Here is a 14,263-nt window from a genome sequence, read left to right on the forward strand (position 1 = left end):
GCGCACAGGTGTCCTCTCCACCCTGCTCTGGGCCCTGCAAAGCTGGACCACATGGACCTCATCCATTGGTTTCCATGTCCTGTGGTGACCAGTTGGGTTCAGCAAATGGGTATGTTAGCAAGAGGCAGAGAGAAGGAGGAGCATGCCCCTGGTTCCTTCCCTTTGGAGTCCCTGAGGACTACCTTGTCCCTTGACTAACTGTCTCATCTCCTGGAAGGCAGCTTCCTCTGTGCAGCCCTCCCATGTCTCTGGGTTTGGGAAGTTCTCCCTCTCCCTGCCCAGGGCTCTGCCCTGTCACCTGTGGTCCCCTGCCTTCAGACACACTTTGGAGATTGCTCCTCTATCTCTACATCAGATAACCCCCTTTTTAAATTTAAATTCGGGACGCCTGGGTGGCTCAGTTGGTTAAGCAGCTGCCTTCGGCTCAGGTCATGATCCCAGCGTCCTGGGATCGAGTCCCATATCGGGCTCCTTGCTCCGCAGGGAGCCTGCTTCTCCGTCTGACTCTGCCTTCCACTCTGTCTGCCTGTGCTTGCTCTCGCTCACTCTTTCTGACAAATAAATAAAATCTTTAAAAAAAATAAATTTAAATTCAATTAGCCAACTTATAGTATATGATTAGTTTCAGATCTACATCAAATATCCTAACTCAAGTGTACCCTGTTTCAGAAAGAATTCTTATGGAGGCTTGGATCCCTCTCAGACCTCTGAGTGATGCTCTGGTCCTGTTTGGGAACTTCTGGCCCTGCTGTGAAAGCCTGAGGCTCCCTAGGCACAGCCAGGAACCTTCTGGTCCTACATTGGTTCTCACTGGAGCTGCAGGTCCTCAGGGTATAAGGCACCTCCAGCAGCCTTGCAACAGGGGCAGTCCCCAAGCCTATGGGACCTTCCAGAAACCCCAACTTCCTTCTTCTAGATGCCTTTGGTGCATAGTTTCTGCCCCTGGCTGGTCTCCTTGAGCTCCAAACATGAAATGAGACAAAAGACACCCTGCTTTCTTCTTTACTTCTTGTTTTTCTAGGGCTATTATAATTTACTATCCCTAGACCACTCAACCCTGGAGGAGTCAGGATTCTGGCTTTGACCTCTTTACCCTCGTCCCCTCTGCCTCCTTTCCCCTCCCATTTTGAAGGTTCTTCACCCCTTCATTCCCCATGGGGACCTCCTCCAAGTCAAATGCATCTCCTTTCCTATCCCGTGAACCTTTTTGCTCCAGCGTGCTCACCATCCTCTTCTTAGGGGCCTTAGACCACGTGGCTGAGTCTTAGGACTCAGAGAGAAACATAATACTGAAAATTTCCCCATTATACCAGGATAGGCTCAGAAATTCATACTTGGCAAACATTTGGAGGATATAACCTCTTGAAGACTTCAAGCTATAGTAGTGGTATAAGCCCTCCTAAGAAGGTAACTCAGGAAAAAGGGAAAGACATGTACTGCAGGACTTATCAGAGCATTTTCTTCTCTGCCGTGTTTTAAGACCATCTTAGGAGGTACACAGTATGCCTCTTTCCTCATGAGGTTTGACCAGAGATCTTTTTCCCACAGAACATCTCACAGGGCCAAGCACAGGGGAAAGCAGTGTTCTGATAAGATTACATTTTGAATGTCAAAGTTCAAAACCATTTCAGAAGATAAGGGCAAGCTAAATGCATTTCTCTATAGCAAAGGGCAGATGAGAAATGGAGTGACAGGAAGCTTTCAGGCTGAGAGCACAAAACACAAAAGCATAGAAGGACAAGAAATGGATTAATCCACTTATTAAAATACCAAGGTTCTCCCTGGCATGCTACTTATAAAAATATATCCCCAAGGGGGGAAAAAGGGAGATAAAAAATAAAAGCATGAGCAAATATACAACAAGTGAATGTTAGCACATAAAGGAAAAGAAATAAGGTTGCAGAGAAATTGAATTCCAAGCAAACATTATTAAATGGGAGCAAATAGGGCCATTTTTAATGGACATAAAACCCAATCCAATGTAAGAGGATAATGGTGTTAGAGATTTATATATACACTGACTCAAAACTGATAAGGCAAAAATTATTATAATCACAAAAGACATTTAACAGAAAAGCACTGGCAAGATTTTAAAGCAATATTGTCATTCCAAGAGAGAGAAAATGCACACAAAATGTATATGAGCATAGGAGACTTGATCAATGTAATTAATAAGGAGAAATGAATAGATATGTTATAATTTTTCCTAAAATAAATAAGAGTTCTTCCTTATTTTGTGTCCATGAAAATTTGCCATGTTTGCTCTGACAGACCTCATACATTTCTTAAACTAGAAATTGCTCAAAACACATTTTTGAACATAGTACAATGAACTTGAACATTAATAAATGTGTTCAAAAGACAGTATCAAAATCACTCAGAAACTTAAAAATGAAAATTGTCTAAAAACCGTTAGGATTAAGAAGTAAATGAAAATATCCAATGGTCAGTTACTCAGATGAGACTAGAAGTGAGATCACAGTATTTCAAAACACATATGCCACCACCAGTAAGGTCATCAGAGAGAAACGTACACTTAAAAAAAAAAAAAAAGAATAACAAAAAGTACAGGTACTAATATTCACCTCAGGCTTCACTTTTTAATTTTGTTTTTAAATAAAATTAGTCATAAAGAAACCTGAGCAGAGGAATAACAGAAATATGGCAGAAATTAACCGGCAAAAAGAATGCAATCCACAAATACAGCTAAAAGTTGCTTCCTTTCCTAATTAGTAAGATAGCCAAACTTTTGTTAAATCTAATTTTTAAAGTTCCAAAATGTAAAGAAATAAAATTAGAAATTTGTAAGTTGTTATAAGAAAAAATACGACACCATTTCTCACAAAACAAGTCTACTTCATCAAACTGTGTACTAATAAATTGAAAATGTTAATAAGAAGAAATATTTTGTGCAAAATTTTTAAATAATAGAAGCTTTTAAACAAGAGTGCCAATAACTAAAAAATACTATAGAAGTTTTCAAATAATTACTCCTTAAAGCTCTGATTTCAGGTATCTTTTTAAGCAAATTGTACTGAAAATGTAATAGAAAATGCATTTTTGCAATTTCTATACCTGATTTCTACATGTGACTAACACAGAACAGGTATGGCAATTTGTAAATCAGTCTCATATTTAACTAGAATGTAGAGATCCTAATTAAAATCCTACCATACCTCTTTGTACTAAATCTGAACATACACATACACAGAAATATAGAATTTATATCCTGGAATGGAAAGGTGCTGTAATATTTAAATAATACATCATATTGATATTTTTTAAAAGAAAGATATATAAGCATCTCAAAGGTTTTGCAAGTGCTTTAATACAGTTCTGTTCCTTTTTCAGATATAACTCTTTGAAACCAGAACAGAAAGAATTCTTGCCTCACGGATTAAGGATAGTTATTCTAAAAATGGTTATCATTGGAGTCAGTGATTCACTTGGGGTCCTCAACGAAACTGGGAAGGGGGGCAGGAATGGGGATTATGACAATGGCTGCTAATTTATTCACTTATCCAACAAATACTCATTGCAGGCCTGTGCTAGGCTCCAGGTGTTGTAGGTGTTGGAGACAGTTTAGGCTCCCCATGGTCATGTGATTATTATGATTGTTTCTATGAATGTTGCTGTTACAAATATCAGCCATGGCTATGGTTGTTGCCATGAATGGTGCTGTTACAATTATATCAGCTGCATCTCTCCCATGCCCAAGTGCAGGACAAAGAAGTATGTGTCAGCAGGGAATTCACCCAAACATGTGGACAAAATCAACACCTGAAAGAGTTTTCTTGTATACCCAAAATTCCAAGGGAGAAGACATGGTAGCAGAAGGATCCCATTCACAATAGTAACACAAAATATCCCACAAAATAACTGGAAATCATCTTGAAGACTAACAAAAGCCACACTGAGAGCCATAAGAGAAACTGGCAGAAGGGAAGGAAGAGTGGGGATTCTGTACCCTGCTAAGGCAGACTATGGTAAAAATGGCATTTTCCTCCAAGTTAATTTTTAAGTGTAGACAATTTCAAAGAATAACCCAAAGAGAGGTGAGATGTGGTTTTTGTTGATTTATTTTAGAATAGGGAATGGGGATTCTAACATTTTTTTTTCCAGAAAAATAAGCAGACAAAGTAGCAAGTAAGCATTGAAAAACAAACAAGAAAAAACCACCATGGTGGGAAAGAGCAGGTTCATTGAATGTGAAGACACAGTAGGAGCAAACACTCACACATTCATGAATTTGAGGGATGTTGATTGCGCCTTGTTGGGTGGCTGATGCTGTCATGACCATGACAGGGTAAAGGAAGAGAATCTGTCCCGGCTCTCCTGGAGCTTGTGAGTCAGTGTCAGCTTATATCCAGCACTGGTAAAGACCATGAAGAACAGGGTGCAAGTTAAGAGGGTAGAGAGTGACTGACTCTTCTGGATTGGGTTTCTGAGGAGGTGACTTTGAGCAGAGACTCCAATGAAGAGTCGATGGGAACAAACGGATGTTGGGGAGAGCTGAGCTCAGGTGGAGGGGACAACATATGCTAAGGATGAGGGAGAACTTGACGGGTCTGAGGAAGAGCAAGGATATTCGCATGATGAGGACATCTGTAGGCACTGAGGTTGGGAGGTGGCCAGCAAACAATGCATGTCATCAGTGGGCTTCAGGGGTCCTGCTGGGCATGGGCCCAGTTTCCCCAGGACAGTTCTGGTTTATGCTTGCTGGCCCTATGTAATTGATAGTGCCGCATTTCATCCTCGAGGTCTGTTTTTTCTCCTTATTCAATTCAAGCATGAAAAGTAAAATATTGAAGCCTATAGAAGAAATCATGGGAAAAACATTTCATGGTATTGAACAATGATTTCCTAATTGGAATACAGAAAGGGATGACCCTAAAGGACTTCATTAAGATAATGTGTTCATCAAATGACTCTAGTGATAAGCCTGGACTATCTTGTGCTTTAAAGCAAGGAAGTGTTCAAAGACTGATCCCATGCATAGCATGCCCTAACTGGCATGAAGGATTTCCCATTGGTTAAATTTCGGATGAATTGATTCTCCAAAAGAATAATGACAAAATGAATAACACATTGAATGTAAAGCAAATACAGGAGTCCCCAGTGTGCTAATAAATACAGATGAATGAAATGCAAAGGAAAGAAGGAAAGGCTCTTTTTTTTTTTTTTATGACAACTAACAAGTGTAGAAGGCATCATAGAGTTGGAAAATCTCTATCTTGCCACTACCACAGAGGTAATTATTTCAGACAAGAACTTGGGTGAATGTTTGTTGCAGGACCTGGTATCAACAATGTATCATTTCTCCAGAGAATACATATTAATTACATAGGAGGAAAAGGTAACTTTATAGTGGAGAAATTGGGTATAGGGGTGCCTGGATGGCTCAGTCAGTTAAACATCTGCCTTCAGCTCAGGTCATGATCTCAGGGTCTTGGGTTGGAGCCCCACACCAGACTCCCTCTTCACCGGAAGTCTGCTTCTCCCTCTGCCTCTACCCTTCCCTCTGCTTGTGATCTCTCGTGCGCTCCTCTCTCAAATGAATTTTTAAAAAACACCTTTTTAAAATTCAATTTTATTTTTTCAGTGTTCCAAAATTCATTGTTTATGCACCACACTCAGTGCTCCTTGCAATACGTGCTCTCCTTAATACCCACCACTAGGCTCACCCATTCCCTTACCCCCCTCCCTCTAAAACCCTGAGTGTTTCTCAGGGTCCAAGTCTCTCATGGTTCATCTTCTCCTCCAATTTACCCCAATTCATTTTTCCTTTCCTTCTCCTAATGTCTTCCGTATTATTCCTTATGTTATACAAATAAGTGAAACCATATAACTGACTTTCTCTGCTTGACTTACTTGACTTGATTACAGCATAATCTCCCCAGTTCCATCCATGTCAATGCAAATGGTAGGTATTCATCCTTTCTGATGGCTGAGTAATAGTCCATTGTATATATGGACCACACCTTCTTTAACCATTCATCTGTTGAAGGGGATCTTGGCTCTTACCATAGTCTGGACATTAAAACAGGAAAAAATATCCAGTGGAAAAAAGACAGTCTCTTCAATAAATAGTGCTGGGGAAATTGGACAGCTATGTATAGAAGAATGAAACTCGACTATTCTCTTACACCGTACACAAATATAAACTCAAAATGGATGAAAGACCTCAATGTGAGACAGGAATCCATCAAAATCCTAGAGGAGAACATAGGCAGTAATCTCTTCGACGTCGGTCACAGCAACTTCTTTCAAGACACATCTCCAAAGGCAAAGGAAACATAAGCAAATATGAACTTTGGGGACTTCATCAAGATAAAAAGCTTCTGCACAGCAAAGGAAACAGTCAACAAAACAAAGAGGCAGCCCCTGGAAAGGGTGGAAACACCAGTGGGTTTATGCTGCTAAAATCTACCAGGCTATACACTTTTTATTTATTTATGTTTTCTTCTATATATTATTCTATCTATATATTCTATCTATCTATTTACATATTTAATGTATATAAAACATGAAAAAGTTTTTCCCAAAAGAAAAGCAAACATAATAGTCTCCTTTTGCAAAAAAAAAAAACAAAACCAAAAAACAAACCAAACAAACTCTTAGGAAGCTTTCATTTCAAACTCAAAAGAAGAGAAGGATAGGGAGCTTGCCAGCTTACTTCACTCTCTCTCATTTCCTGAAGTACCGCCTGAATAATCCCTGTTATTAACGCTGGAATTGAGAAAAGGTGAGTCACACTGATTAATGCAGCATAGTTTTGAGAGGAGCCTTGAGAAATTCCCACATGAATAGGAGCTGCAATTAGTCACTGACTATTAAAGCAGTAAGTGTTTGAATTAGTAGCCAACAAAATAAAACACAACCTATTAAAACATGTTTTTGAGCAGAAAATTTATATTTCAGAGTGTGTTCCAGACAAAACAAGTGTGTCATCTGCTGCACCAACAAGGGTACCACTGAGCATGTCCACAAGGATGCCAAGCCCGTCACAACTGTGCTGGCAGCACCAGGCTACTACACACAGGAATCTCCACATTTCAGCCTTAAGATTTGTGATTATAATACAATGGATTACTTAAAAACAAAAACAAAACAAAATACAAACAAACCTCTATAAACATCCTATAGTTTGATTTTTTTTCCCTTTGCATGGGAAGCTAATGACAGCAGAAAGTATTAATTTGTCACAAAAGCATGGATCTATTGACCTGAGAAGAAGACAGTGTGGAGTTTAAAAACATTCCCTCCCCAAATAAGACCATCAGCCTGGTCTTGCCATTGTGTTCTACAGTTGAAAGAAAGATATGAAGTCTGAGCAGTGCTGTCTAGGAAGGTCACCCCAAATCCAGCTGAGCAGCTGGGTGGGTGGGTCCCCAAGTGTGAGGTCCCCTCCTTGTCCAGAATCTCAGTGGTCAGTATACCCAGAGCTACAAAGCCTCATCCTAACCAACATCAGCAAAATCTAGAGTATGCTCAAGATTACCAACCCATAAATTCACAAGGAGGAACACAGAATAAACTTCATGAAGTTGGATACATTTATGGTTATCCTACCAACAAGTCTACAGGAGAAAGCAAAATGTAAAAAGAAAGTTACTTTGTGGGCTTGAAACCAAAATAAAAGGAACTCACTGGATATTCTTAATGATTAAAATTTTTTTTAAAAATTGTAACAGCCAGGAGAACAGGGAGATGTATAATGGACACAAGTTCCCCCTTAAGAGGGCAGAATTCAGAAGCGATGGTTTTGGACCTCGGTTTTGCCTCTTCCTGTTTACCTGACCGGAAGTAAAATCACTTGATTTACATGAACCTCAAGTCCTGATCCATGAGATGTGGATGTTAGTACCTATTTCTAGGATAGCAGGGAAGATTAAGGAGACAATATATGTGACCGTGCCATATGCATGTAAAATACAATCATTCCATCTGCTCTGTCCCTAGCCGCTTCTCAAGACCTGAAGCTCTCACTTGGAGGCTGGATCCCACAAAGGTCCTTTACACCAGCTCCAAAGAGTAGGATGATTTGAATCCAGTGAACAAGATCCTCTCCAGGGTGTGAGGCTCTTCCCCAGGGTACACATAGACCATGAAGTTCTTTCTGGTCTTCCTTCAGTGCCTTCTGTTCTATTCCTTGATAGCAAACTTCCCACATGGTTCCTGGATTTACTCCTATTTCTTTGTTAAGTTGCTTTGCAGATTCCTGTTCCCCTTGCCTGGATCTTGACGGCCTTTCTATACCTTACCAGTTCCTTCTTCCTAGGGTCCCACTGGACTTCCTTGCCTTTCCCCCAAGTCAGTGCCTGGGCTTCTACCCCGTGTTGGAATTCCCTGGAAACAGATACAATACTTCCTGCAGTATGGCTTGACGTGCCCTGGAGGTCAACATTAACTCTGCTGAAGCCCAAGTTTGCTATGTATCAGGTAACTATAGCCTTAATTCTGAATACTATCAATTACAGCATGCGGTGACAGGTGTTTATTTAGCTCCCGAGCCTGTGAGTTGGCTGGAGGTCAGCTAATCGAGACTTGGTGTGGCTGGAGATAACACTGTTCTATGTGTCTGTCATCTTCCTTCCAGGAGCAGCAGAAACACAGATGCAAGTAAATCACCTGTGCTCCATGCCTACTGCATCCAGTCTGTTAACATCCCATTGGCCAAAGCGAATCACATGGTTGGGCTCATCATGAAGGCATGGGGAAGTGGCCCTGATCACAGTGGGTGGACACTGAGAACTTACTTTGCAAAAAGAATGGATACGAGAAATAACAGGGTACCCCAGCTTATCCTTACCTTTGTCAGAGGCTGGTTCAGATGTTCTCATGTCTGTCTAGTCCTAGACTTAATCTAGTCTAGCCCTAGACTTAATCACTTAATTTAATTTAAAGCCAATTTGATTAATTTAATCATTTAATCCCAAATGTCCGTGCCACCTCAACAAAGATTCTTTGCTTGATCAAACTTCAGTCAGGCTCCTGAACCCATCTGCGCATTGCCTTGTAAAACCTAGTTTTAACAAGAACACTGCTTAGGTAGGTTGACTAGAACCACCTACCTGGATATCTGATCAGAAGCCTCATCCTCCACCAGCCCCCAGGTGATAGGTATCTGGTCACTATGGCCCATCTTCAGCAAGAATCAGTAGGTGTGTTTAGCCAGAATCCCCGTTACTCCTGATGTCTCCTCTTAGTAATTTTCCATCCACTAATCCTCACCCTGTTCCTTGGCTGTAACTCCTCACTTACCCATGCTGTATTTGGAGATGAGCCAAATCTCTCTCTCACTGCAAAACCCCATCACAACCATCTCTGTGTTCATCATAGCAGTCTGAATGGAGACTGCCTTTCCATGTGTAACAGGTGTCACTGGACCTATTTCATTCTTTATCATCCCCCTTTCTCCCCTGTATGTCCACACTTCAATTCTGCTGTTTCTACTTATGCTCACATCTCTCCTCAGAGACTTCCAAGACCCCACCCCCCAAATAAGTGGGGTCCTCCTATTTCCTTCTGTCATGGTGCTCTTGGCACTTCTTTCTGAGTGTGAGCGGAAGTAAGTCCTGAAACCATAAATACTGAGAGCCTCCAAAGACCTGAGGATTCTCTGGTCCAAGTTTTGGTTAGTAGTAGTTCAGATAACGTCTCTGCAGATGAAGGCCACGCTTGTCCTGAACCAGCCAAATCCTTCAACAAGAGATGCAAGCGGCCAATAAGCACTTGGAGAAATGCAAAAAGTAAAACGAAATGTAAAAGGAAGAAATGAAAAGTTAAGTGTGTATGCATACGTATGTAAATGAATGTATGTATGTATGTAAGTATACATAGGGGACTTAGATGTATATATGCAAATTTTGTCAGCTATAATTGTTCTAGGCCCTGAAACAAAAAAGCACATTTGGAGCTTCATAGAAAACGTCTAGCAACACTGATGAATAGTATGAATCAGAAGTATAGTTAGGATAGTCCTACAACATGGTACTCTGGTTAGTTGTTTCTGATTACTTTATTTTGACGGCAAGAGCATGCTAGTTTCAGCTCACTGGTGCTATTTCTTCCCAATGATTAGTTTGGAAAAACTGAGCTGAGAGCAGCGTGCACAGACTCAGCTGACAGGAAACAAGGCTAACGATCCATTGTCGCTAAGAAACATCACCCTTAAAAGAGCAACAAATTACCCGTGTGCTTCTGGAAGCTGGGTCCAGGTGTTCCAACAGGGATCAGTACAAGGGAACCCAGACTGTGGTGGAGGAAAAAGGTAGCCATGGTGAGCATGGACATGGATCTCTGTAGCAAAGGTGTATGAGAGGAGTAAGATAATAAAAACTGACTTTGGAAACCCATTGAATAAAATCAGTATAAATTCAGAAACTACCTAAAGATGAAGCTACCTGCCATCTTCAAGCCATGGCCAGTAGACCTGAGTTTTCTGAGGTAACTGTGCAGCCTTGACCAAGCAATCAATAAGCAGTAATGCCTGTTGGCTTTGGGGGCAATGGTGTTTTGCAGGGAGTGTCATAGCTACTATTGTTTTCACTGCAGCCTAGCTGGAGGTGATGCACCCTTTCCAAGAGAGAGACCCTCCTTCTCCACAGGGAAACTAAAGCTGAGAGAGGTTGCCATCAGCGGTCTCCAGTCAGAGGCAGAAAGGTGATATATCTATAGTTATGTTCACTAAGACTGCCTGGAATTCGCAAGTCTTTCATTTATGCCAACAAATCAAGATTTGGACCTCAAAGCTTGAGGTTTAGACAGGTGCATAAGAAGTAGCCAAAGCTTAGCAGAAAGAGGTCAGACATCTCAACAAACAGAAGTCAGACATCCTTGCAGGACAGAGTGAGCCAGAGCAGGCTGGACCCCACAGGAGAGGATTCTGGAGCCCAGAAGAGAGGACGCAGGTCAACACAACTGTGCTCTTAACCGGGCTGGCCCCGCGACCACCACACTCTCAGCGCAGTCGAGCTGCGGAACCCAAGCTCAGGCCATCAGTTCTTGATGCATCTCAGGCTTGCACACGCAGGAATTCTAGGTGGTTGTCACATCAACACATTCCATTATTCTTAAAACAATCTTATCTTCATAAAGATATCTAGACTTGTTGTTGTTGTTAATCCTTAGGTATTGCTGTCTGTAAATAGCTGCATTGCGAGGAACTACTTCCTAGCTCTTGTCACCATTTCCCGACCCCCGCTGTGCAAAACCAGGCGCTGCTTAAGTTTTCCCTTCTAAAGGAAGAAGGAAAGAACTGAGGAGGGGAGGGAGGCGGGGAAGGAGAGAGGAAGGAAGGAAAAGAAATGATAGTGAATGAATTAATAATGAGCTGATTTTAATTTTAAAAGTGTGTGTATGCATGTGTGTCAGTGTGATTCTATCATTGTCAGTATGGCATCACTGGGATTCTACCATCCATCAAATTCATCCTAAGAAGCACCCTTGTGGCAGAGTAGTGTGGAGCTGATCTAGAGAGCTACGACAGAACTCTGAGTTAGTTTCCTCTTGTCTTTATCTATGGGATGCAGTTGCTGCAGTAAATTTCTTTCAGCAAAATTACCTTCAAAGTGTTTCTGAAATGCCTTTAACTGTCCTTCGCATTTAAATATATATATTTATATATATACACATAATATATACATATATATTTTTATATATATGTATTTAACAATCAGCATCAGAATACTAACCTTATAGATTTAGAAAGCCAAGTTCTTTAGAAATCATTGTGATAGAAATAATTTGTGTGTGTGCAGTCCATGCCTCAGAGCCCAAAGTGTTCCGCACACTTCACTGTGCATAGTTTTGGGATCGAGAACCGCCTCCCACCACATCCCAGTCTCCTGTCCTTCTACCCTGTTTTGAGCATTTCGTTCAAACCTCTCACCACTTTCTCCTGCATGTGTTCAGTTCTCTGAGGTTCTACGACAATCCTGCCCTAATTCTGTGCACTCCGGGAACACTCCTGACCATGTCCAAGGCACAATAGCCACCAAACCTGCATATTTAACTTCTTATTTCCTTTTATATGCCAATTACTGGAGCCGGCTCTCTGCCTAAGCAACCCAGTTCACCTGCCACACCAAGCAATACATGTCCAACTTCAAGTTGAAAGTCACTGCTTATGCTAGCTACTCTCTGCAAAAACCACTGTTTCCTGCCCTGATCAACGGCACCTACGTGTCTAGCATTCGCTGGAAACTGAGAATTGTACTGAATCTCCTCTCTCTCCCTCACCTCCCTACAACCCCACTACTGCTGTCCCTTGACTCTTGATGCATCCATCCTCTAAGACCATGAGAATTATAAGGCATCGTTCTGTTGAGGTCCCAACTTTGTCTCTTCCCCTTCAATCTATCCTCCATGTTGCTCCCAGGTTCATTCCTAAAAATCCATGTGCTTTTGTTTTATTCCCTTGCTTTAAGCCCTCCACACCACCTACAAGCTGAAGTTCTACTCCCAGCTGCTCTCTAGTCCGGGATGGTCCTTCCGGACTCATTGCTTACTGCACCCAGACACACCAGACCCTCCCAGTCAACCTGAAATGCATGGAACTCCTCCAACAGGATTGTTCTTTAGGTCTCTGTGCCTTTGCCTGTGCTGGTTCTCTTGCCCCCCAGTTCCCTTCCCTCCTTCCTCACTGCAAGCCCCACCTCATTCTCACCCAGGTTCACTTCAGGGCAGCTTTTTCTGGTCTTGTCAAGTGCTCCTCTCTCTGCCCCTCATTTGGGTATCTATTTCAACCAACTGTGTGATTTTGTTTGTTTGTTTGTTTATGCGTTTGCTCCCCTCACAGAGTATGAACCCCTCAATGTCTTCATTAGCACAATGTCTGGCATGTTGCAGAATGATAACATGCACAAATGTCTGATAACTTCATTTTACTATCCATGGTTTCATAGGGAAAGCAATGAGGGACATTAGAATTAGGTGCATTCCTAATAGTGGAAAAAAATGCCAAAGTCGGTGTAATACAAAATTAAGCCAACCAAGCACACCTGGGCTGAACGGTGTCCCCCCAAATTCATATCTACTCAAAATCTCAGAAGGTGAGCTTGTTTGGAAATAAGCTTGTTGCAGATATAATCAGTTAAGAAGAGGTCATACTAGAGTAAGGTGGTCCATGTCCTTAGTCCATGGTCCTTAGTCCATGATGACTGGGATCTTTATGAGAAGAGGAGAAGAAACCCAGATACGCAGGGAGAATGCAATGTGACAAGAGAGACAGAGTGGGACAGGTTCATCTATAAGCCAAGAGAGGCCAAGGATTGCCAGCAATGCCAGTAGCTGAGAGAGAGGCCAGGCACAGCTTCTCTCTCGAAGTTTCAGGATGAGTTTGGCCCGCTCTGACCTTGATGTCAGACTTCTGGTCTCTGGACCTGGGAGAGAGAAAATTTCCATTGTGTGAGCCACTCATTTGTGGTACTTCTCTTTGGCAGCCCTGGGGAACTGATTGTCCACACTAGCCGGAGTTCCAGCAATGCGTGCGAGGAGGGAGGTGATGGGACACCAGTGAGCCGCTCTCAGTCTTCATGCTGGGAGCAAGGGGCTTCACAAAACAAAGGATCTGCATGAAATGTTCCATGTTAACTCTAGCCTCCTTCCTCCTTTCCACAAAAGCCCTCAATGCAGCAGTGGTGCTTGAGAACACACCTAACAGAGAAGCTGTCACATCGGGGCTGGAACAAGTGACAAATAAACACAATGGCAAAGACTGGGGGCCAAGACCAGAGTCACTTCTCTTCTTTTCCTCTTTGATTGATTGCTCAGACACGGTGGTCCTTTAAACAGCCCTGAGATTCTAAGTCATCTACGGGGCCATTTTAGCTCTAAATCCAGCCCAGCTCAGAAAGGGGAGGAGGAGGGGGAAGGGCAGCAAGCAGGTTGGGAGCAGGGCTGGGGAGGGGTAGGGATGACCCCTAGAGCCTGCAGTGTGGGCTTCCTGGAGCCTCAGCAATGAAGAAACATCCAGGACCAATGTCTGGCCCACCTCTCAGCTCTCTGCTGGTATCTATCAGCGGATGTTTATCTGTTCAGAAACAAATGCTAAACTGGGCTTTTAAAAGTGATTATTTTGACTTTGTATGTACATAAATACGTGATAGGGCAAGATCCACCCTTTATATTCCATTTCTAAAAGTGACAACAGTGAGCCAGAAAGCTCCCAGGAAAGAAAATGGCCCTGTGGGATTTCTGTTTGAGTCAGATAATGCTGGTGGCCTTGGCTATTCATGTACTTTTTAAAAAAATTTAATTT

At 42.1% G+C, this 14,263-nt stretch overlaps 1 long non-coding RNA gene across 1 annotated transcript in view; it reads left to right on the forward strand.

The window, feature by feature from the left end:
* Nucleotides 1-11,291, forward strand: part of LOC106004203 — a 51,697-nt gene extending 40,406 nt beyond the window's left edge. Inside the window, exons 5-6 of the long non-coding RNA XR_001177119.2 lie at nucleotides 8,282-8,442; nucleotides 8,600-11,291. This is a non-coding gene — a long non-coding RNA (uncharacterized LOC106004203). The remainder of the gene's footprint in view (nucleotides 1-8,281; nucleotides 8,443-8,599) is intronic.
* The last annotated feature ends 2,972 nt before the right edge of the window (nucleotides 11,292-14,263 follow it).

The sequence above is a fragment of the Mustela putorius genome, unplaced genomic scaffold, assembly GCF_011764305.1.
Source record: "Mustela putorius furo isolate JIRA1106 unplaced genomic scaffold, ASM1176430v1.1 tig00003869_pilon_pilon_pilon, whole genome shotgun sequence".
Classification (NCBI taxonomy): Eukaryota; Metazoa; Chordata; class Mammalia; order Carnivora; family Mustelidae; genus Mustela; species Mustela putorius.